We start from the raw sequence: 22,134 nt of genomic DNA on the forward strand, positions 1-22,134 counted from the left end.
AAGGCCTGAGAAATATTGTGTCTGATTCGGCATCGCAAGATTGAGGGAAAAGGTCTCTTCTTACTTGTTAAATATCACTAGCTTTCCTCATTTGGACAGGTTCACAACTTTGATGTCTACTGTGGCATAGCAAAATCTGTATGATGTCAAATAGGGATGTATCACATAGACTGCGTGCCCTAATGGATAAGGCGTCTGACTTCGAATCAGAAGATTGAGGGTTCGAGTCCCTTCGTGGTCGTTTAATTTCATTAGCTCAGCTAATTTGAACATGTTTGCAAATTCCCGAAATAAGGCATTGGTCTCATTGCTTTGAAAAGCTTGGACATTGTTGTTCAACTTTTATAATCTAAGACTGAAAGGCCTGAGAAATATTGTGTCTGATTCGGCATCGCAAGATTGAGGGAAAAGGTCTCTTCTTACTTGTTAAATATCACGAGCTTTCCTCATTCGGACAGGTTCACAACTTTGATGTCCACTGTTGCATAGCAAAGTCTGTATGATGTCAAATAGGGTCATTTAATTTCATTAGCTCAGCTAATTCGTACATGTTTGCAATTTCCCTAAATAAGGCATTGGTCTTGTTGCTTTGAAAAGCTTGGACATTGTTGTTCAACTTTAATAATCTAAGACTGCAAGGCCTGAGAATTATTGTGTCTGAATATGCATCACAAGATTGAAGGAAAGAGTATCTTTGTACTTGTTAAAAATCACTAGCTTTCCTCATTCGGACAGGTTCACAACTTTGATGTCTACTGTGGCATAGCAAAGTCTGTATGATGTCAAATAGGGATGTATCACATAGACTGCGTGGCCTAATGGATAAGGCGTCTGACTTCGAATCAGAAGATTGAGGGTTCGAGTCCCTTCGTGGTCGTTTAATTTCATTAGCTCAGCTAATTTGAACATGTTTGCAAATTCCCGAAATAAGGCATTGGTCTCATTGCTTTGAAAAGCTTGGACATTGTTGTTCAACTTTTATAATCTAAGACTGAAAGGCCTGAGAAATATTGTGTCTGATTCGGCATCGCAAGATTGAGGGAAAAGGTCTCTTCTTACTTGTTAAATATCACGAGCTTTCCTCATTCGGACAGGTTCACAACTTTGATGTCCACTGTTGCATAGCAAAGTCTGTATGATGTCAAATAGGGTCACTTAATTTCATTAGCTCAGCTAATTTGAACATGTTTGCAAATTCCTGAAATAAGGCATTGGTCTCATTGCTTTGAAAAGCTTGGACATTGTTGTACAACTTTAATAATCTAAGACTGCAAGGCCTGAGAATTATTGTGTCTGAATATGCATCACAAGATTGAAGGAAAGAGTATCTTTGTACTTGTTAAAAATCACTAGCTTTCCTCATTCGGACAGGTTCACAACTTTGATGTCTACTGTGGCATAGCAAAGTCTGTATGATGTCAAATAGGAATGTATCACATAGACTGCGTGGCCTAATGGCTAAGGCGTCTGACTTCGAATCAGAAGATTGAGGGTTCGAGTCCCTTCGTGGTCACTTAATTTCATTAGCTCAGCTAATTTGAACATGTTTGCAAATTCCTGAAATAAGGCATTGGTCTCATTGCTTTGAAAAGCTTGGACATTGTTGTACAACTTTAATAATCTAAGACTGCAATGCCTGAGAAGTATTGTGTCTGAATATGCATCACAAGATTGAAGGAAAGAGTATCTTTGTACTTGTTAAAAATCACTAGCTTTCCTCATTCGGACAGGTTCACAACTTTGACGTCTACTGTGGCATAGCAAAGTCTGTATGATGTCAAATAGGAATGTATCACATAGACTGCGTGGCCTAATGGCTAAGGCATCTGACTTCGAATCAGAAGATTGAGGGTTCGAGTCCCTTCGTGGTCGTTTAATTTCATTAGCTCAGCTAATTTGAACATGTTTTCAAATTCCCGAAATAAGGCATTGGTCTCATTGCTTTGAAAAGCTTGGACACTGTTGTTCAACTTTTATAATCTAAGACTGAAAGGCCTGAGAAATATTGTGTCTGATTCGGCATCGCAAGATTGAGGGAAAAGGTCTCTTCTTACTTGTTAAAAATCACTAGCTTTCCTCATTTGGACAGGTTCACAACTTTGATGTCTACTGTGGCATAGCAAAATCTGTATGATGTCAAATAGGGATGTATCACATAGACTGCGTGGCCTAATGGCTAAGGCATCTGACTTCGAATCAGAAGATTGAGGGTTCGAGTCCCTTCGTGGTCGTTTAATTTCATTAGCTCAGCTAATTTGAACATGTTTTCAAATTCCCGAAATAAGGCATTGGTCTCATTGCTTTGAAAAGCTTGCACACTGTTGTTCAACTTTTATAATCTAAGACTGAAAGGCCTGAGAAATATTGTGTCTGATTCGGCATCGCAAGATTGAGGGAAAAGGTCTCTTCTTACTTGTTAAATATCACTAGCTTTCCTCATTTGGACAGGTTCACAACTTTGATGTCTACTGTGGCATAGCAAAATCTGTATGATGTCAAATAGGGATGTATCACATAGACTGCGTGGCCTAATGGCTAAGGCATCTGACTTCGAATCAGAAGATTGAGGGTTCGAGTCCCTTCGTGGTCGTTTAATTTCATTAGCTCAGCTAATTTGAACATGTTTTCAAATTCCCGAAATAAGGCATTGGTCTCATTGCTTTGAAAAGCTTGGACACTGTTGTTCAACTTTTATAATCTAAGACTGAAAGGCCTGAGAAATATTGTGTCTGATTCGGCATCGCAAGATTGAGGGAAAAGGTCTCTTCTTACTTGTTAAATATCACTAGCTTTCCTCATTTGGACAGGTTCACAACTTTGATGTCTACTGTGGCATAGCAAAATCTGTATGATGTCAAATAGGGATGTATCACATAGACTGCGTGGCCTAATGGATAAGGCGTCTGACTTCGAATCAGAAGATTGAGGGTTCGAGTCCCTTCGTGGTCGTTTAATTTCATTAGCTCAGCTAATTTGAACATGTTTGCAAATTCCCGAAATAAGGCATTGGTCTCATTGCTTTGAAAAGCTTGGACATTGTTGTTCAACTTTTATAATCTAAGACTGAAAGGCCTGAGAAATATTGTGTCTGATTCGGCATCGCAAGATTGAGGGAAAAGGTCTCTTCTTACTTGTTAAATATCACGAGCTTTCCTCATTCGGACAGGTTCACAACTTTGATGTCCACTGTTGCATAGCAAAGTCTGTATGATGTCAAATAGGGTCATTTAATTTCATTAGCTCAGCTAATTCGTACATGTTTGCAATTTCCCTAAATAAGGCATTGGTCTTGTTGCTTTGAAAAGCTTGGACATTGTTGTTCAACTTTAATAATCTAAGTCTGCAAGGCCTGAGAATTATTGTGTCTGAATATGCATCACAAGATTGAAGGAAAGAGTATCTTTGTACTTGTTAAAAATCACTAGCTTTCCTCATTCGGACAGGTTCACAACTTTGATGTCTACTGTGGCATAGCAAAGTCTGTATGATGTCAAATAGGGATGTATCACATAGACTGCGTGGCCTAATGGATAAGGCGTCTGACTTCGAATCAGAAGATTGAGGGTTCGAGTCCCTTCGTGGTCTTTTAATTTCATTAGCTCAGCTAATTTGAACATGTTTTCAAATTCCCGAAATAAGGCATTGGTCTCATTGCTTTGAAAAGCTTGGACACTGTTGTTCAACTTTTATAATCTAAGACTGAAAGGCCTGAGAAATATTGTGTCTGATTCGGCATCGCAAGATTGAGGGAAAAGGTCTCTTCTTACTTGTTAAATATCACTAGCTTTCCTCATTTGGACAGGTTCACAACTTTGATGTCTACTGTGGCATAGCAAAATCTGTATGATGTCAAATAGGGATGTATCACATAGACTGCGTGGCCTAATGGCTAAGGCATCTGACTTCGAATCAGAAGATTGAGGGTTCGAGTCCCTTCGTGGTCGTTTAATTTCATTAGCTCAGCTAATTTGAACATGTTTTCAAATTCCCGAAATAAGGCATTGGTCTCATTGCTTTGAAAAGCTTGGACACTGTTGTTCAACTTTTATAATCTAAGACTGAAAGGCCTGAGAAATATTGTGTCTGATTCGGCATCGCAAGATTGAGGGAAAAGGTCTCTTCTTACTTGTTAAATATCACTAGCTTTCCTCATTTGGACAGGTTCACAACTTTGATGTCTACTGTGGCATAGCAAAATCTGTATGATGTCAAATAGGGATGTATCACATAGACTGCGTGGCCAAATGGATAAGGCGTCTGACTTCGAATCAGAAGATTGAGGGTTCGAGTCCCTTCGTGGTCGTTTAATTTCATTAGCTCAGCTAATTTGAACATGTTTGCAAATTCCCGAAATAAGGCATTGGTCTCATTGCTTTGAAAAGCTTGGACATTGTTGTTCAACTTTTATAATCTAAGACTGAAAGGCCTGAGAAATATTGTGTCTGATTCGGCATCGCAAGATTGAGGGAAAAGGTCTCTTCTTACTTGTTAAATATCACTAGCTTTCCTCATTTGGACAGGTTCACAACTTTGATGTCTACTGTGGCATAGCAAAATCTGTATGATGTCAAATAGGGATGTATCACATAGACTGCGTGGCCTAATGGCTAAGGCATCTGACTTCGAATCAGAAGATTGAGGGTTCGAGTCCCTTCGTGGTCGTTTAATTTCATTAGCTCAGCTAATTTGAACATGTTTGCAAATTCCCGAAATAAGGCATTGGTCTCATTGCTTTGAAAAGCTTGGACATTGTTGTTCAACTTTTATAATCTAAGACTGAAAGGCCTGAGAAATATTGTGTCTGATTCGGCATCGCAAGATTGAGGGAAAAGGTCTCTTCTTACTTGTTAAATATCACGAGCTTTCCTCATTCGGACAGGTTCACAACTTTGATGTCCACTGTTGCATAGCAAAGTCTGTATGATGTCAAATAGGGTCATTTAATTTCATTAGCTCAGCTAATTCGTACATGTTTGCAATTTCCCTAAATAAGGCATTGGTCTTGTTGCTTTGAAAAGCTTGGACATTGTTGTTCAACTTTAATAATCTAAGTCTGCAAGGCCTGAGAATTATTGTGTCTGAATATGCATCACAAGATTGAAGGAAAGAGTATCTTTGTACTTGTTAAAAATCACTAGCTTTCCTCATTCGGACAGGTTCACAACTTTGATGTCTACTGTGGCATAGCAAAGTCTGTATGATGTCAAATAGGGATGTATCACATAGACTGCGTGGCCTAATGGATAAGGCGTCTGACTTCGAATCAGAAGATTGAGGGTTCGAGTCCCTTCGTGGTCGTTTAATTTCATTAGCTCAGCTAATTTGAACTTGTTTGCAAATTCCCGAAATAAGGCATTGGTCTCATTGCTTTGAAAAGCTTGGACATTGTTGTACAACTTTAATAATCTAAGACTGCAATGCCTGAGAAGTATTGTGTCTGAATATGCATCACAAGATTGAAGGAAAGAGTATCTTTGTACTTGTTAAAAATCACTAGCTTTCCTCATTCGGACAGGTTCACAACTTTGATGTCTACTGTGGCATAGCAAAGTCTGTATGATGTCAAATAGGAATGTATCACATAGACTGCGTGGCCTAATGGCTAAGGCATCTGACTTCGAATCAGAAGATTGAGGGTTCGAGTCCCTTCGTGGTCTTTTAATTTCATTAGCTCAGCTAATTTGAACATGTTTTCAAATTCCCGAAATAAGGCATTGGTCTCATTGCTTTGAAAAGCTTGGACACTGTTGTTCAACTTTTATAATCTAAGACTGAAAGGCCTGAGAAATATTGTGTCTGATTCGGCATCGCAAGATTGAGGGAAAAGGTCTCTTCTTACTTGTTAAATATCACTAGCTTTCCTCATTTGGACAGGTTCACAACTTTGATGTCTACTGTGGCATAGCAAAATCTGTATGATGTCAAATAGGGATGTATCACATAGACTGCGTGGCCTAATGGCTAAGGCATCTGACTTCGAATCAGAAGATTGAGGGTTCGAGTCCCTTCGTGGTCGTTTAATTTCATTAGCTCAGCTAATTTGAACATGTTTTCAAATTCCCGAAATAAGGCATTGGTCTCATTGCTTTGAAAAGCTTGGACACTGTTGTTCAACTTTTATAATCTAAGACTGAAAGGCCTGAGAAATATTGTGTCTGATTCGGCATCGCAAGATTGAGGGAAAAGGTCTCTTCTTACTTGTTAAATATCACTAGCTTTCCTCATTTGGACAGGTTCACAACTTTGATGTCTACTGTGGCATAGCAAAATCTGTATGATGTCAAATAGGGATGTATCACATAGACTGCGTGGCCAAATGGATAAGGCGTCTGACTTCGAATCAGAAGATTGAGGGTTCGAGTCCCTTCGTGGTCGTTTAATTTCATTAGCTCAGCTAATTTGAACATGTTTGCAAATTCCCGAAATAAGGCATTGGTCTCATTGCTTTGAAAAGCTTGGACATTGTTGTTCAACTTTTATAATCTAAGACTGAAAGGCCTGAGAAATATTGTGTCTGATTCGGCATCGCAAGATTGAGGGAAAAGGTCTCTTCTTACTTGTTAAATATCACGAGCTTTCCTCATTCGGACAGGTTCACAACTTTGATGTCCACTGTTGCATAGCAAAGTCTGTATGATGTCAAATAGGGTCATTTAATTTCATTAGCTCAGCTAATTCGTACATGTTTGCAATTTCCCTAAATAAGGCATTGGTCTTGTTGCTTTGAAAAGCTTGGACATTGTTGTTCAACTTTAATAATCTAAGACTGCAAGGCCTGAGAATTATTGTGTCTGAATATGCATCACAAGATTGAAGGAAAGAGTATCTTTGTACTTGTTAAAAATCACTAGCTTTCCTCATTCGGACAGGTTCACAACTTTGATGTCTACTGTGGCATAGCAAAGTCTGTATGATGTCAAATAGGGATGTATCACATAGACTGCGTGGCCTAATGGATAAGGCGTCTGACTTCGAATCAGAAGATTGAGGGTTCGAGTCCCTTCGTGGTCGTTTAATTTCATTAGCTCAGCTAATTTGAACATGTTTGCAAATTCCCGAAATAAGGCATTGGTCTCATTGCTTTGAAAAGCTTGGACATTGTTGTTCAACTTTTATAATCTAAGACTGAAAGGCCTGAGAAATATTGTGTCTGATTCGGCATCGCAAGATTGAGGGAAAAGGTCTCTTCTTACTTGTTAAATATCACGAGCTTTCCTCATTCGGACAGGTTCACAACTTTGATGTCCACTGTTGCATAGCAAAGTCTGTATGATGTCAAATAGGGTCATTTAATTTCATTAGCTCAGCTAATTTGAACTTGTTTGCAAATTCCCGAAATAAGGCATTGGTCTCATTGCTTTGAAAAGCTTGGACATTGTTGTACAACTTTAATAATCTAAGACTGCAAGGCCTGAGAAGTATTGTGTCTGAATATGCATCACAAGATTGAAGGAAAGAGTATCTTTGTACTTGTTAAAAATCACTAGCTTTCCTCATTCGGACAGGTTCACAACTTTGATGTCTACTGTGGCATAGCAAAGTCTGTATGATGTCAAATAGGAATGTATCACATAGACTGCGTAGCCTAATGGCTAAGGCGTCTGACTTCGAATCAGAAGATTGAGTGTTCGAGTCCCTTCGTGGTCGTTTAATTTCATTAGCTCAGCTAATTTGAACATGTTTTCAAATTCCCGAAATAAGGCATTGGTCTCATTGCTTTGAAAAGCTTGGACACTGTTGTTCAACTTTTATAATCTAAGACTGAAAGGCCTGAGAAATATTGTGTCTGATTCGGCATCGCAAGATTGAGGGAAAAGGTCTCTTCTTACTTGTTAAATATCACGAGCTTTCCTCATTCGGACAGGTTCACAACTTTGATGTCCACTGTTGCATAGCAAAGTCTGTATGATGTCAAATAGGGTCATTTAATTTCATTAGCTCAGCTAATTCGTACATGTTTGCAATTTCCCTAAATAAGGCATTGGTCTTGTTGCTTTGAAAAGCTTGGACATTGTTGTTCAACTTTAATAATCTAAGACTGCAAGGCCTGAGAATTATTGTGTCTGAATATGCATCACAAGATTGAAGGAAAGAGTATCTTTGTACTTGTTAAAAATCACTAGCTTTCCTCATTCGGACAGGTTCACAACTTTGATGTCTACTGTGGCATAGCAAAGTCTGTATGATGTCAAATAGGGATGTATCACATAGACTGCGTGGCCTAATGGCTAAGGCGTCTGACTTCGAATCAGAAGATTGAGGGTTCGAGTCCCTTCGTGGTTGTTTAATTTCATTAGCTCAGCTAATTTGAACATCTTTTCAAATTCCCGTAATAAGGCATTGGTCTCATTGCTTTGAAAAGCTTGGACACTGTTGTTCAACTTTTATAATCTAAGACTGAAAGGCCTGAGAAATATTGTGTCTGATTCGGCATCGCAAGATTGAGGGAAAAGGTCTCTTCTTACTTGTTAAATATCACTAGCTTTCCTCATTTGGACAGGTTCACAACTTTGATGTCTACTGTGGCATAGCAAAATCTGTATGATGTCAAATAGGGATGTATCACATAGACTGCGTGGCCTAATGGATAAGGCGTCTGACTTCGAATCAGAAGATTGAGGGTTCGAGTCCCTTCGTGGTCGTTTAATTTCATTAGCTCAGCTAATTTGAACATGTTTGCAAATTCCCGAAATAAGGCATTGGTCTCATTGCTTTGAAAAGCTTGGACATTGTTGTTCAACTTTTATAATCTAAGACTGAAAGGCCTGAGAAATATTGTGTCTGATTCGGCATCGCAAGATTGAGGGAAAAGGTCTCTTCTTACTTGTTAAATATCACGAGCTTTCCTCATTCGGACAGGTTCACAACTTTGATGTCCACTGTTGCATAGCAAAGTCTGTATGATGTCAAATAGGGTCATTTAATTTCATTAGCTCAGCTAATTCGTACATGTTTGCAATTTCCCTAAATAAGGCATTGGTCTTGTTGCTTTGAAAAGCTTGGACATTGTTGTTCAACTTTAATAATCTAAGACTGCAAGGCCTGAGAATTATTGTGTCTGAATATGCATCACAAGATTGAAGGAAAGAGTATCTTTGTACTTGTTAAAAATCACTAGCTTTCCTCATTCGGACAGGTTCACAACTTTGATGTCTACTGTGGCATAGCAAAGTCTGTATGATGTCAAATAGGGATGTATCACATAGACTGCGTGGCCTAATGGCTAAGGCGTCTGACTTCAAATCAGAAGATTGAGGGTTCGAGTCCCTTCGTGGTCACTTAATTTCATTAGCTCAGCTAATTTGAACATGTTTGCAAATTCCCGAAATAAGGCATTGGTCTCATTGCTTTGAAAAGCTTGGACATTGTTGTACAACTTTAATAATCTAAGACTGCAAGGCCTGAGAATTATTGTGTCTGAATATGCATCACAAGATTGAAGGAAAGAGTATCTTTGTACTTGTTAAAAATCACTAGCTTTCCTCATTCGGACAGGTTCACAACTTTGATGTCTACTGTGGCATAGCAAAGTCTGTATGATGTCAAATAGGAATGTATCACATAGACTGCGTGGCCTAATGGCTAAGGCGTCTGACTTCGAATCAGAAGATTGAGGGTTCGAGTCCCTTCGTGGTCGTTTAATTTCATTAGCTCAGCTAATTTGAACATGTTTTCAAATTCCCGAAATAAGGCATTGGTCTCATTGCTTTGAAAAGCTTGGACATTGTTGTACAACTTTAATAATCTAAGACTGCAAGGCCTGATAATTATTGTGTCTGAATATGCATCACAAGATTGAAGGAAAGAGTATCTTTGTACTTGTTAAAAATCACTAGCTTTCCTCATTCGGACAGGTTCACAACTTTGATGTCTACTGTGGCATAGCAAAGTCTGTATGATGTCAAATAGGAATGTATCACATAGACTGCGTGGCCTAATGGATAAGGCGTCTGACTTCGAATCAGAAGATTGAGGATTCGAGTCCCTTCGTGCTCGTTTAATTTCATTAGCTCAGCTAATTTGAACATGTTTGCAAATTCCCGAAATAAGGCATTGGTCTCATTGCTTTGAAAAGCTTGGACATTGTTGTTCAACTTTTATAATCTAAGACTGAAAGGCCTGAGAAATATTGTGTCTGATTCGGCATCGCAAGATTGAGGGAAAAGGTCTCTTCTTACTTGTTAAATATCACTAGCTTTCCTCATTCGGACAGGTTCACAACTTTGATGTCTACTGTGGCATAGCAAAGTCTGTATGATGTCAAATAGGGATGTATCACATAGACTGCGTGGCCTAATGGATAAGGCGTCTGACTTCGAATCAGAAGATTGAGGATTCGAGTCCCTTCGTGGTCATTTAATTTCATTAGCTCAGCTAATTTGAACATGTTTGCAAATTCCCGAAATAAGGCATTGGTCTCATTGCTTTGAAAAGCTTGGACATTGTTGTACAACTTTAATAATCTAAGACTGCAATGCCTGAGAAGTATTGTGTCTGAATATGCATCACAAGATTGAAGGAAAGAGTATCTTTGTACTTGTTAAAAATCACTAGCTTTCCTCATTCGGACAGGTTCACAACTTTGATGTCTACTGTGGCATAGCAAAGTCTGTATGATGTCAAATAGGAATGTATCACATAGACTGCGTGGCCTAATGGATAAGGCGTCTGACTTCGAATCAGAAGATTGAGGATTCGAGTCCCTTCGTGCTCGTTTAATTTCATTAGCTCAGCTAATTTGAACATGTTTGCAAATTCCCGAAATAAGGCATTGGTCTCATTGCTTTGAAAAGCTTGGACATTGTTGTTCAACTTTTATAATCTAAGACTGAAAGGCCTGAGAAATATTGTGTCTGATTCGGCATCGCAAGATTGAGGGAAAAGGTCTCTTCTTACTTGTTAAATATCACTAGCTTTCCTCATTCGGACAGGTTCACAACTTTGATGTCTACTGTGGCATAGCAAAGTCTGTATGATGTCAAATAGGGATGTATCACATAGACTGCGTGGCCTAATGGATAAGGCGTCTGACTTCGAATCAGAAGATTGAGGATTCGAGTCCCTTCGTGGTCATTTAATTTCATTAGCTCAGCTAATTTGAACATGTTTGCAAATTCCCGAAATAAGGCATTGGTCTCATTGCTTTGAAAAGCTTGGACATTGTTGTACAACTTTAATAATCTAAGACTGCAAGGCCTGAGAATTATTGTGTCTGAATATGCATCACAAGATTGAAGGAAAGAGTATCTTTGTACTTGTTAAAAATCACTAGCTTTCCTCATTCGGACAGGTTCACAACTTTGATGTCTACTGTGGCATAGCAAAGTCTGTATGATGTCAAATAGGAATGTATCACATAGACTGCGTAGCCTAATGGCTAAGGCGTCTGACTTCGAATCAGAAGATTGAGGGTTCGAGTCCCTTCGTGGTCGTTTAATTTCATTAGCTCAGCTAATTTGAACATGTTTGCAAATTCCCGAAATAAGGCATTGGTCTCATTGCTTTGAAAAGCTTGGACATTGTTGTTCAACTTTTATAATCTAAGACTGAAAGGCCTGAGAAATATTGTGTCTGATTCGGCATCGCAAGATTGAGGGAAAAGGTCTCTTCTTACTTGTTAAATATCACTAGCTTTCCTCATTCGGACAGGTTCACAACTTTGATGTCTACTGTGGCATAGCAAAGTCTGTATGATGTCAAATAGGGATGTATCACATAGACTGCGTGGCCTAATGGATAAGGCGTCTGACTTCGAATCAGAAGATTGAGGATTCGAGTCCCTTCGTGGTCATTTAATTTCATTAGCTCAGCTAATTTGAACATGTTTGCAAATTCCCGAAATAAGGCATTGGTCTCATTGCTTTGAAAAGCTTGGACATTGTTGTACAACTTTAATAATCTAAGACTGCAATGCCTGAGAAGTATTGTGTCTGAATATGCATCACAAGATTGAAGGAAAGAGTATCTTTGTACTTGTTAAAAATCACTAGCTTTCCTCATTCGGACAGGTTCACAACTTTGATGTCTACTGTGGCATAGCAAAGTCTGTATGATGTCAAATAGGAATGTATCACATAGACTGCGTGGCCTAATGGATAAGGCGTCTGACTTCGAATCAGAAGATTGAGGATTCGAGTCCCTTCGTGCTCGTTTAATTTCATTAGCTCAGCTAATTTGAACATGTTTGCAAATTCCCGAAATAAGGCATTGGTCTCATTGCTTTGAAAAGCTTGGACATTGTTGTTCAACTTTTATAATCTAAGACTGAAAGGCCTGAGAAATATTGTGTCTGATTCGGCATCGCAAGATTGAGGGAAAAGGTCTCTTCTTACTTGTTAAATATCACTAGCTTTCCTCATTCGGACAGGTTCACAACTTTGATGTCTACTGTGGCATAGCAAAGTCTGTATGATGTCAAATAGGGATGTATCACATAGACTGCGTGGCCTAATGGATAAGGCGTCTGACTTCGAATCAGAAGATTGAGGATTCGAGTCCCTTCGTGGTCATTTAATTTCATTAGCTCAGCTAATTTGAACATGTTTGCAAATTCCCGAAATAAGGCATTGGTCTCATTGCTTTGAAAAGCTTGGACATTGTTGTACAACTTTAATAATCTAAGACTGCAAGGCCTGAGAATTATTGTGTCTGAATATGCATCACAAGATTGAAGGAAAGAGTATCTTTGTACTTGTTAAAAATCACTAGCTTTCCTCATTCGGACAGGTTCACAACTTTGATGTCTACTGTGGCATAGCAAAGTCTGTATGATGTCAAATAGGAATGTATCACATAGACTGCGTAGCCTAATGGCTAAGGCGTCTGACTTCGAATCAGAAGATTGAGGGTTCGAGTCCCTTCGTGGTCGTTTAATTTCATTAGCTCAGCTAATTTGAACATGTTTTCAAATTCCCGAAATAAGGCATTGGTCTCATTGCTTTGAAAAGCTTGGACACTGTTGTTCAACTTTTATAATCTAAGACTGAAAGGCCTGAGAAATATTGTGTCTGATTCGGCATCGCAAGATTGAGGGAAAAGGTCTCTTCTTACTTGTTAAATATCACTAGCTTTCCTCATTTGGACAGGTTCACAACTTTGATGTCTACTGTGGCATAGCAAAATCTGTATGATGTCAAATAGGGATGTATCACATAGACTGCGTGGCCTAATGGATAAGGCGTCTGACTTCGAATCAGAAGATTGAGGGTTCGAGTCCCTTCGTGGTCGTTTAATTTCATTAGCTCAGCTAATTTGAACATGTTTGCAAATTCCCGAAATAAGGCATTGGTCTCATTGCTTTGAAAAGCTTGGACATTGTTGTTCAACTTTTATAATCTAAGACTGAAAGGCCTGAGAAATATTGTGTCTGATTCGGCATCGCAAGATTGAGGGAAAAGGTCTCTTCTTACTTGTTAAATATCACTAGCTTTCCTCATTCGGACAGGTTCACAACTTTGATGTCTACTGTGGCATAGCAAAGTCTGTATGATGTCAAATAGGGATGTATCACATAGACTGCGTGGCCTAATGGATAAGGCGTCTGACTTCGAATCAGAAGATTGAGGATTCGAGTCCCTTCGTGGTCATTTAATTTCATTAGCTCAGCTAATTTGAACATGTTTGCAAATTCCCGAAATAAGGCATTGGTCTCATTGCTTTGAAAAGCTTGGACATTGTTGTACAACTTTAATAATCTAAGACTGCAAGGCCTGAGAATTATTGTGTCTGAATATGCATCACAAGATTGAAGGAAAGAGTATCTTTGTACTTGTTAAAAATCACTAGCTTTCCTCATTCGGACAGGTTCACAACTTTGATGTCTACTGTGGCATAGCAAAGTCTGTATGATGTCAAATAGGAATGTATCACATAGACTGCGTGGCCTAATGGCTAAGGCGTCTGACTTCGAATCAGAAGATTGAGGGTTCGAGTCCCTTCGTGGTCGTTTAATTTCATTAGCTCAGCTAATTTGAACATGTTTTCAAATTCCCGAAATAAGGCATTGGTCTCATTGCTTTGAAAAGCTTGGACATTGTTGTACAACTTTAATAATCTAAGACTGCAAGGCCTGAGAATTATTGTGTCTGAATATGCATCACAAGATTGAAGGAAAGAGTATCTTTGTACTTGTTAAAAATCACTAGCTTTCCTCATTCGGACAGGTTCACAACTTTGATGTCTACTGTGGCATAGCAAAGTCTGTATGATGTCAAATAGGAATGTATCACATAGACTGCGTGGCCTAATGGATAAGGCGTCTGACTTCGAATCAGAAGATTGAGGATTCGAGTCCCTTCGTGCTCGTTTAATTTCATTAGCTCAGCTAATTTGAACATGTTTGCAAATTCCCGAAATAAGGCATTGGTCTCATTGCTTTGAAAAGCTTGGACATTGTTGTTCAACTTTTATAATCTAAGACTGAAAGGCCTGAGAAATATTCTGTCTGATTCGGCATCGCAAGATTGAGGGAAAAGGTCTCTTCTTACTTGTTAAATATCACTAGCTTTCCTCATTCGGACAGGTTCACAACTTTGATGTCTACTGTGGCATAGCAAAGTCTGTATGATGTCAAATAGGAATGTATCACATAGACTGCGTGGCCTAATGGCTAAGGCGTCTGACTTCGAATCAGAAGATTGAGGGTTCGAGTCACTTCGTGGTCACTTAATTTCATTAGCTCAGCTAATTTGAACATGTTTGCAAATTCCCGAAATAAGGCATTGGTCTCATTGCTTTGAAAAGCTTGGACATTGTTGTACAACTTTAATAATCTAAGACTGCAAGGCCTGAGAATTATTGTGTCTGAATATGCATCACAAGATTGAAGGAAAGAGTATCTTTGTACTTGTTAAAAATCACTAGCTTTCCTCATTCGGACAGGTTCACAACTTTGATGTCTACTGTGGCATAGCAAAGTCTGTATGATGTCAAATAGGAATGTATCACATAGACTGCGTGGCCTAATGGCTAAGGCGTCTGACTTCGAATCAGAAGATTGAGGGTTCGAGTCCCTTCGTGGTCGTTTAATTTCATTAGCTCAGCTAATTTGAACATGTTTTCAAATTCCCGAAATAAGGCATTGGTCTCATTGCTTTGAAAAGCTTGGACATTGTTGTACAATTTTAATAATCTAAGACTGCAAGGCCTGAGAATTATTGTGTCTGATTCGGCATCGCAAGATTGAGGGAAAAGGTCTCTTCTTACTTGTTAAATATCACTAGCTTTCCTCATTTGGACAGGTTCACAACTTTGATGTCTACTGTGGCATAGCAAAATCTGTATGATGTCAAATAGGGATGTATCACATAGACTGCGTGGCCTAATGGATAAGGCGTCTGACTTCGAATCAGAAGATTGAGGGTTCGAGTCCCTTCGTGGTCGTTTAATTTCATTAGCTCAGCTAATTTGAACATGTTTGCAAATTCCCGAAATAAGGCATTGGTCTCATTGCTTTGAAAAGCTTGGACATTGTTGTTCAACTTTTATAATCTAAGACTGAAAGGCCTGAGAAATATTGTGTCTGATTCGGCATCGCAAGATTGAGGGAAAAGGTCTCTTCTTACTTGTTAAATATCACGAGCTTTCCTCATTCGGACAGGTTCACAACTTTGATGTCCACTGTTGCATAGCAAAGTCTGTATGATGTCAAATAGGGTCATTTAATTTCATTAGCTCAGCTAATTTGAACATGTTTGCAAATTCCCGAAATAAGGCATTGGTCTCATTGCTTTGAAAAGCTTGGACATTGTTGTACAACTTTAATAATCTAAGACTGCAAGGCCTGAGAATTATTGTGTCTGAATATGCATCACAAGATTGAAGGAAAGAGTATCTTTGTACTTGTTAAAAATCACTAGCTTTCCTCATTCGGACAGGTTCACAACTTTGATGTCTACTGTGGCATAGCAAAGTCTGTATGATGTCAAATAGGAATGTATCACATAGACTGCGTAGCCTAATGGCTAAGGCGTCTGACTTCGAATCAGAAGATTGAGGGTTCGAGTCCCTTCGTGGTCATTTAATTTCATTAGCTCAGCTAATTTGAACATGTTTTCAAATTCCCGAAATAAGGCATTGGTCTCATTGCTTTGAAAAGCTTGGACACTGTTGTTCAACTTTTATAATCTAAGACTGAAAGGCCTGAGAAATATTGTGTCTGATTCGGCATCGCAAGATTGAGGGAAAAGGTCTCTTCTTACTTGTTAAATATCACGAGCTTTCCTCATTCGGACAGGTTCACAACTTTGATGTCCACTGTTGCATAGCAAAGTCTGTATGATGTCAAATAGGGTCATTTAATTTCATTAGCTCAGCTAATTCGTACATGTTTGCAATTTCCCTAAATAAGGCATTGGTCTTGTTGCTTTGAAAAGCTTGGACATTGTTGTTCAACTTTAATAATCTAAGACTGCAAGGCCTGAGAATTATTGTGTCTGAATATGCATCACAAGATTGAAGGAAAGAGTATCTTTGTACTTGTTAAAAATCACTAGCTTTCCTCATTCGGACAGGTTCACAACTTTGATGTCTACTGTGGCATAGCAAAGTCTGTATGATGTCAAATAGGGATGTATCACATAGACTGCGTGGCCTAATGGATAAGGCGTCTGACTTCGAATCAGAAGATTGAGGGTTCGAGTCCCTTCGTGGTCGTTTAATTTCATTAGCTCAGCTAATTTGAACATGTTTGCAAATTCCCGAAATAAGGCATTGGTCTCATTGCTTTGAAAAGCTTGGACATTGTTGTTCAACTTTTATAATCTAAGACTGAAAGGCCTGAGAAATATTGTGTCTGATTCGGCATCGCAAGATTGAGGGAAAAGGTCTCTTCTTACTTGTTAAATATCACGAGCTTTCCTCATTCGGACAGGTTCACAACTTTGATGTCCACTGTTGCATAGCAAAGTCTGTATGATGTCAAATAGGGTCATTTAATTTCATTAGCTCAGCTAATTCGTACATGTTTGCAATTTCCCTAAATAAGGCATTGGTCTTGTTGCTTTGAAAAGCTTGGACATTGTTGTTCAACTTTAATAATCTAAGACTGCAAGGCCTGAGAATTATTGTGTCTGAATATGCATCACAAGATTGAAGGAAAGAGTATCTTTGTACTTGTTAAAAATCACTAGCTTTCCTCATTCGGACAGGTTCACAACTTTGATGTCTACTGTGGCATAGCAAAGTCTGTATGATGTCAAATAGGGATGTATCACATAGACTGCGTGGCCTAATGGATAAGGCATCTGACTTCGAATCAGAAGATTGAGAATTCGAGTCCCTTCGTGGTCATTTAATTTCATTAGCTCAGCTAATTTGAACATGTTTGCAAATTCCCGAAATAAGGCATTGGTCTCATTGCTTTGAAAAGCTTGGACATTGTTGTACAACTTTAATAATCTAAGACTGCAAGGCCTGAGAATTATTGTGTCTGAATATGCATCACAAGATTGAAGGAAAGAGTATCTTTGTACTTGTTAAAAATCACTAGCTTTCCTCATTCGGACAGGTTCACAACTTTGATGTCTACTGTGGCATAGCAAAGTCTGTATGATGTCAAATAGGAATGTATCACATCGACTGCGTGGCCTAATGGCTAAGGCGTCTGACTTCGAATCAGAAGATTGAGGGTTCGAGTCCCTTCGTGGTTGTTTAATTTCATTAGCTCAGCTAATTTGAACATCTTTTCAAATTCCCGAAATAAGGCATTGGTCTCATTGCTTTGAAAAGCTTGGACACTGTTGTTCAACTTTTATAATCTAAGACTGAAAGGCCTGAGAAATATTGTGTCTGATTCGGCATCGCAAGATTGAGGGAAAAGGTCTCTTCTTACTTGTTAAATATCACTAGCTTTCCTCATTTGGACAGGTTCACAACTTTGATGTCTACTGTGGCATAGCAAAATCTGTATGATGTCAAATAGGGATGTATCACATAGACTGCGTGGCCTAATGGATAAGGCGTCTGACTTCGAATCAGAAGATTGAGGGTTCGAGTCCCTTCGTGGTCGTTTAATTTCATTAGCTCAGCTAATTTGAACATGTTTGCAAATTCCCGAAATAAGGCATTGGTCTCATTGCTTTGAAAAGCTTGGACATTGTTGTTCAACTTTTATAATCTAAGACTGAAAGGCCTGAGAAATATTGTGTCTGATTCGGCATCGCAAGATTGAGGGAAAAGGTCTCTTCTTACTTGTTAAATATCACGAGCTTTCCTCATTCGGACAGGTTCACAACTTTGATGTCCACTGTTGCATAGCAAAGTCTGTATGATGTCAAATAGGGTCATTTAATTTCATTAGCTCAGCTAATTCGTACATGTTTGCAATTTCCCTAAATAAGGCATTGGTCTTGTTGCTTTGAAAAGCTTGGACATTGTTGTTCAACTTTAATAATCTAAGACTGCAAGGCCTGAGAATTATTGTGTCTGAATATGCATCACAAGATTGAAGGAAAGAGTATCTTTGTACTTGTTAAAAATCACTAGCTTTCCTCATTCGGACAGGTTCACAACTTTGATGTCTACTGTGGCATAGCAAAGTCTGTATGATGTCAAATAGGGAATGTATCACATAGACTGCGTGGCCTAATGGCTAAGGCGTCTGACTTCAAATCAGAAGATTGAGGGTTCGAGTCCCTTCGTGGTCACTTAATTTCATTAGCTCAGCTAATTTGAACATGTTTGCAAATTCCCGAAATAAGGCATTGGTCTCATTGCTTTGAAAAGCTTGGACATTGTTGTACAACTTTAATAATCTAAGACTGCAAGGCCTGAGAATTATTGTGTCTGAATATGCATCACAAGATTGAAGGAAAGAGTATCTTTGTACTTGTTAAAAATCACTAGCTTTCCTCATTCGGACAGGTTCACAACTTTGATGTCTACTGTGGCATAGCAAAGTCTGTATGATGTCAAATAGGAATGTATCACATAGACTGCGTGGCCTAATGGCTAAGGCGTCTGACTTCGAATCAGAAGATTGAGGATTCGAGTCCCTTCGTGCTCGTTTAATTTCATTAGCTCAGCTAATTTGAACATGTTTGCAAATTCCCGAAATAAGGCATTGGTCTCATTGCTTTGAAAAGCTTGGACATTGTTGTTCAACTTTTATAATCTAAGACTGAAAGGCCTGAGAAATATTGTGTCTGATTCGGCATCGCAAGATTGAGGGAAAAGGTCTCTTCTTACTTGTTAAATATCACTAGCTTTCCTCATTCGGACAGGTTCACAACTTTGATGTCTACTGTGGCATAGCAAAGTCTGTATGATGTCAAATAGGGATGTATCACATAGACTGCGTGGCCTAATGGATAAGGCGTCTGACTTCGAATCAGAAGATTGAGGATTCGAGTCCCTTCGTGGTCATTTAATTTCATTAGCTCAGCTAATTTGAACATGTTTGCAAATTCCCGAAATAAGGCATTGGTCTCATTGCTTTGAAAAGCTTGGACATTGTTGTACAACTTTAATAATCTAAGACTGCAAGGCCTGAGAATTATTGTGTCTGAATATGCATCACAAGATTGAAGGAAAGAGTATCTTTGTACTTGTTAAAAATCACTAGCTTTCCTCATTCGGACAGGTTCACAACTTTGATGTCTACTGTGGCATAGCAAAGTCTGTATGATGTCAAATATGAATGTATCACATAGACTGCGTAGCCTAATGGCTAAGGCGTCTGACTTCGAATCAGAAGATTGAGGGTTCGAGTCCCTTCGTGGTCGTTTAATTTCATTAGCTCAGCTAATTTGAACATGTTTTCAAATTCCCGAAATAAGGCATTGGTCTCATTGCTTTGAAAAGCTTGGACACTGTTGTTCAACTTTTATAATCTAAGACTGAAAGGCCTGAGAAATATTGTGTCTGATTCGGCATCGCAAGATTGAGGGAAAAGGTCTCTTCTTACTTGTTAAATATCACTAGCTTTCCTCATTTGGACAGGTTCACAACTTTGATGTCTACTGTGGCATAGCAAAATCTGTATGATGTCAAATAGGGATGTATCACATAGACTGCGTGGCCTAATGGATAAGGCGTCTGACTTCGAATCAGAAGATTGAGGGTTCGAGTCCCTTCGTGGTCGTTTAATTTCATTAGCTCAGCTAATTTGAACATGTTTGCAAATTCCCGAAATAAGGCATTGGTCTCATTGCTTTGAAAAGCTTGGACATTGTTGTTCAACTTTTATAATCTAAGACTGAAAGGCCTGAGAAATATTGTGTCTGATTCGGCATCGCAAGATTGAGGGAAAAGGTCTCTTCTTACTTGTTAAATATCACTAGCTTTCCTCATTCGGACAGGTTCACAACTTTGATGTCTACTGTGGCATAGCAAAGTCTGTATGATGTCAAATAGGGATGTATCACATAGACTGCGTGGCCTAATGGATAAGGCGTCTGACTTCGAATCAGAAGATTGAGGATTCGAGTCCCTTCGTGGTCATTTAATTTCATTAGCTCAGCTAATTTGAACATGTTTGCAAATTCCCGAAATAAGGCATTGGTCTCATTGCTTTGAAAAGCTTGGACATTGTTGTTCAACTTTTATAATCTAAGACTGAAAGGCCTGAGAAATATTGTGTCTGATTCGGCATCGCAAGATTGAGGGAAAAGGTCTCTTCTTACTTGTTAAATATCACTAGCTTTCCTCATTCGGACAGGTTCACAACTTTGATGTCTACTGTGGCATAGCAAAGTCTGTATGATGTCAAATAGGGATGTATCACATAGACTGCGTGGCCTAATGGATAAGGCGTCTGACTTCGAATCAGAAGATTGAGGATTCGAGTCCCTTCGTGGTCATTTAATTTCATTAGCTCAGCTAATTTGAACATGTTTGCAAATTCCCGAAATAAGGCATTGGTCTCATTGCTTTGAAAAGCTTGGACATTGTTGTACAACTTTAATAATCTAAGACTGCAAGGCCTGAGAATTATTGTGTCTGAATATGCATCACAAGATTGAAGGAAAGAGTATCTTTGTACTTGTTAAAAATCACTAGCTTTCCTCATTCGGACAGGTTCACAACTTTGATGTCTACTGTGGCATAGCAAAGTCTGTATGATGTCAAATAGGAATGTATCACATAGACTGCGTGGCCTAATGGCTAAGGCGTCTGACTTCGAATCAGAAGATTGAGGGTTCGAGTCACTTCGTGGTCACTTAATTTCATTAGCTCAGCTAATTTGAACATGTTTGCAAATTCCCGAAATAAGGCATTGGTCTCATTGCTTTGAAAAGCTTGGACATTGTTGTACAACTTTAATAATCTAAGACTGCAAGGCCTGAGAATTATTGTGTCTGAATATGCATCACAAGATTGAAGGAAAGAGTATCTTTGTACTTGTTAAAAATCACTAGCTTTCCTCATTCGGACAGGTTCACAACTTTGATGTCTACTGTGGCATAGCAAAGTCTGTATGATGTCAAATAGGAATGTATCACATAGACTGCGTGGCCTAATGGCTAAGGCGTCTGACTTCGAATCAGAAGATTGAGGGTTCGAGTCCCTTCGTGGTCGTTTAATTTCATTAGCTCAGCTAATTTGAACATGTTTTCAAATTCCCGAAATAAGGCATTGGTCTCATTGCTTTGAAAAGCTTGGACATTGTTGTACAACTTTAATAATCTAAGACTGCAAGGCCTGAGAATTATTGTGTCTGATTCGGCATCGCAAGATTGAGGGAAAAGGTCTCTTCTTACTTGTTAAATATCACTAGCTTTCCTCATTTGGACAGGTTCACAACTTTGATGTCTAATGTGGCATAGCAAAATCTGTATGATGTCAAATAGGGATGTATCACATAGACTGCGTGGCCTAATGGATAAGGCGTCTGACTTCGAATCAGAAGATTGAGGGTTCGAGTCCCTTCGTGGTCGTTTAATTTCATTAGCTCAGCTAATTTGAACATGTTTGCAAATTCCCGAAATAAGGCATTGGTCTCATTGCTTTGAAAAGCTTGGACATTGTTGTTCAACTTTTATAATCTAAGACTGAAAGGCCTGAGAAATATTGTGTCTGATTCGGCATCGCAAGATTGAGGGAAAAGGTCTCTTCTTACTTGTTAAATATCACGAGCTTTCCTCATTCGGACAGGTTCACAACTTTGATGTCCACTGTTGCATAGCAAAGTCTGTA

At 38.9% G+C, this 22,134-nt stretch overlaps 31 non-coding genes across 31 annotated transcripts; all 31 read left to right on the forward strand.

Annotated features, from left to right (window-relative positions):
• Window positions 1-804: 804 nt before the first annotated feature.
• Window positions 805-877, forward strand: trnar-ucg (transfer RNA arginine (anticodon UCG)). The gene has a single exon. It is a non-coding gene; the product is annotated as a tRNA-Arg (tRNA).
• A 563-nt stretch (window positions 878-1,440) lies between these two features.
• On the forward strand, window positions 1,441-1,513 carry trnar-ucg (transfer RNA arginine (anticodon UCG)). Its single transcript has one exon. It is a non-coding gene; the product is annotated as a tRNA-Arg (tRNA).
• Window positions 1,514-1,799: 286 nt separating this feature from the next.
• Window positions 1,800-1,872, forward strand: trnar-ucg (transfer RNA arginine (anticodon UCG)). The gene has a single exon. It is a non-coding gene; the product is annotated as a tRNA-Arg (tRNA).
• Window positions 1,873-2,158: 286 nt separating this feature from the next.
• On the forward strand, window positions 2,159-2,231 carry trnar-ucg (transfer RNA arginine (anticodon UCG)). The gene has a single exon. It is a non-coding gene; the product is annotated as a tRNA-Arg (tRNA).
• A 286-nt stretch (window positions 2,232-2,517) lies between these two features.
• Window positions 2,518-2,590, forward strand: trnar-ucg (transfer RNA arginine (anticodon UCG)). The gene has a single exon. It is a non-coding gene; the product is annotated as a tRNA-Arg (tRNA).
• A 286-nt stretch (window positions 2,591-2,876) lies between these two features.
• Window positions 2,877-2,949, forward strand: trnar-ucg (transfer RNA arginine (anticodon UCG)). The gene has a single exon. It is a non-coding gene; the product is annotated as a tRNA-Arg (tRNA).
• A 563-nt stretch (window positions 2,950-3,512) lies between these two features.
• On the forward strand, window positions 3,513-3,585 carry trnar-ucg (transfer RNA arginine (anticodon UCG)). Its single transcript has one exon. It is a non-coding gene; the product is annotated as a tRNA-Arg (tRNA).
• A 286-nt stretch (window positions 3,586-3,871) lies between these two features.
• Window positions 3,872-3,944, forward strand: trnar-ucg (transfer RNA arginine (anticodon UCG)). The gene has a single exon. It is a non-coding gene; the product is annotated as a tRNA-Arg (tRNA).
• Window positions 3,945-4,230: 286 nt separating this feature from the next.
• Window positions 4,231-4,303, forward strand: trnar-ucg (transfer RNA arginine (anticodon UCG)). Its single transcript has one exon. It is a non-coding gene; the product is annotated as a tRNA-Arg (tRNA).
• A 286-nt stretch (window positions 4,304-4,589) lies between these two features.
• On the forward strand, window positions 4,590-4,662 carry trnar-ucg (transfer RNA arginine (anticodon UCG)). The gene has a single exon. It is a non-coding gene; the product is annotated as a tRNA-Arg (tRNA).
• Window positions 4,663-5,225: 563 nt separating this feature from the next.
• On the forward strand, window positions 5,226-5,298 carry trnar-ucg (transfer RNA arginine (anticodon UCG)). Its single transcript has one exon. It is a non-coding gene; the product is annotated as a tRNA-Arg (tRNA).
• A 645-nt stretch (window positions 5,299-5,943) lies between these two features.
• trnar-ucg (transfer RNA arginine (anticodon UCG)) lies at window positions 5,944-6,016 on the forward strand. The gene has a single exon. It is a non-coding gene; the product is annotated as a tRNA-Arg (tRNA).
• A 286-nt stretch (window positions 6,017-6,302) lies between these two features.
• trnar-ucg (transfer RNA arginine (anticodon UCG)) lies at window positions 6,303-6,375 on the forward strand. Its single transcript has one exon. It is a non-coding gene; the product is annotated as a tRNA-Arg (tRNA).
• Window positions 6,376-6,938: 563 nt separating this feature from the next.
• trnar-ucg (transfer RNA arginine (anticodon UCG)) lies at window positions 6,939-7,011 on the forward strand. Its single transcript has one exon. It is a non-coding gene; the product is annotated as a tRNA-Arg (tRNA).
• Window positions 7,012-8,569: 1,558 nt separating this feature from the next.
• trnar-ucg (transfer RNA arginine (anticodon UCG)) lies at window positions 8,570-8,642 on the forward strand. The gene has a single exon. It is a non-coding gene; the product is annotated as a tRNA-Arg (tRNA).
• Window positions 8,643-9,205: 563 nt separating this feature from the next.
• trnastop-uca (transfer RNA opal suppressor (anticodon UCA)) lies at window positions 9,206-9,278 on the forward strand. Its single transcript has one exon. It is a non-coding gene; the product is annotated as a tRNA-Sec (tRNA).
• A 286-nt stretch (window positions 9,279-9,564) lies between these two features.
• trnar-ucg (transfer RNA arginine (anticodon UCG)) lies at window positions 9,565-9,637 on the forward strand. Its single transcript has one exon. It is a non-coding gene; the product is annotated as a tRNA-Arg (tRNA).
• A 1,722-nt stretch (window positions 9,638-11,359) lies between these two features.
• Window positions 11,360-11,432, forward strand: trnar-ucg (transfer RNA arginine (anticodon UCG)). The gene has a single exon. It is a non-coding gene; the product is annotated as a tRNA-Arg (tRNA).
• Window positions 11,433-12,795: 1,363 nt separating this feature from the next.
• Window positions 12,796-12,868, forward strand: trnar-ucg (transfer RNA arginine (anticodon UCG)). Its single transcript has one exon. It is a non-coding gene; the product is annotated as a tRNA-Arg (tRNA).
• A 286-nt stretch (window positions 12,869-13,154) lies between these two features.
• On the forward strand, window positions 13,155-13,227 carry trnar-ucg (transfer RNA arginine (anticodon UCG)). The gene has a single exon. It is a non-coding gene; the product is annotated as a tRNA-Arg (tRNA).
• A 645-nt stretch (window positions 13,228-13,872) lies between these two features.
• Window positions 13,873-13,945, forward strand: trnar-ucg (transfer RNA arginine (anticodon UCG)). Its single transcript has one exon. It is a non-coding gene; the product is annotated as a tRNA-Arg (tRNA).
• Window positions 13,946-14,949: 1,004 nt separating this feature from the next.
• On the forward strand, window positions 14,950-15,022 carry trnar-ucg (transfer RNA arginine (anticodon UCG)). The gene has a single exon. It is a non-coding gene; the product is annotated as a tRNA-Arg (tRNA).
• Window positions 15,023-15,308: 286 nt separating this feature from the next.
• Window positions 15,309-15,381, forward strand: trnar-ucg (transfer RNA arginine (anticodon UCG)). Its single transcript has one exon. It is a non-coding gene; the product is annotated as a tRNA-Arg (tRNA).
• A 563-nt stretch (window positions 15,382-15,944) lies between these two features.
• trnar-ucg (transfer RNA arginine (anticodon UCG)) lies at window positions 15,945-16,017 on the forward strand. Its single transcript has one exon. It is a non-coding gene; the product is annotated as a tRNA-Arg (tRNA).
• A 563-nt stretch (window positions 16,018-16,580) lies between these two features.
• On the forward strand, window positions 16,581-16,653 carry trnar-ucg (transfer RNA arginine (anticodon UCG)). The gene has a single exon. It is a non-coding gene; the product is annotated as a tRNA-Arg (tRNA).
• A 1,281-nt stretch (window positions 16,654-17,934) lies between these two features.
• On the forward strand, window positions 17,935-18,007 carry trnar-ucg (transfer RNA arginine (anticodon UCG)). The gene has a single exon. It is a non-coding gene; the product is annotated as a tRNA-Arg (tRNA).
• A 564-nt stretch (window positions 18,008-18,571) lies between these two features.
• trnastop-uca (transfer RNA opal suppressor (anticodon UCA)) lies at window positions 18,572-18,644 on the forward strand. The gene has a single exon. It is a non-coding gene; the product is annotated as a tRNA-Sec (tRNA).
• Window positions 18,645-19,648: 1,004 nt separating this feature from the next.
• On the forward strand, window positions 19,649-19,721 carry trnar-ucg (transfer RNA arginine (anticodon UCG)). The gene has a single exon. It is a non-coding gene; the product is annotated as a tRNA-Arg (tRNA).
• A 286-nt stretch (window positions 19,722-20,007) lies between these two features.
• trnar-ucg (transfer RNA arginine (anticodon UCG)) lies at window positions 20,008-20,080 on the forward strand. Its single transcript has one exon. It is a non-coding gene; the product is annotated as a tRNA-Arg (tRNA).
• A 1,363-nt stretch (window positions 20,081-21,443) lies between these two features.
• trnar-ucg (transfer RNA arginine (anticodon UCG)) lies at window positions 21,444-21,516 on the forward strand. Its single transcript has one exon. It is a non-coding gene; the product is annotated as a tRNA-Arg (tRNA).
• Window positions 21,517-21,802: 286 nt separating this feature from the next.
• On the forward strand, window positions 21,803-21,875 carry trnar-ucg (transfer RNA arginine (anticodon UCG)). Its single transcript has one exon. It is a non-coding gene; the product is annotated as a tRNA-Arg (tRNA).
• Window positions 21,876-22,134: the final 259 nt, after the last annotated feature.

Source organism: Oncorhynchus kisutch, linkage group LG20 (genome assembly GCF_002021735.2).
Source record: "Oncorhynchus kisutch isolate 150728-3 linkage group LG20, Okis_V2, whole genome shotgun sequence".
NCBI classification, from domain to species: domain Eukaryota; kingdom Metazoa; phylum Chordata; class Actinopteri; order Salmoniformes; family Salmonidae; genus Oncorhynchus; species Oncorhynchus kisutch.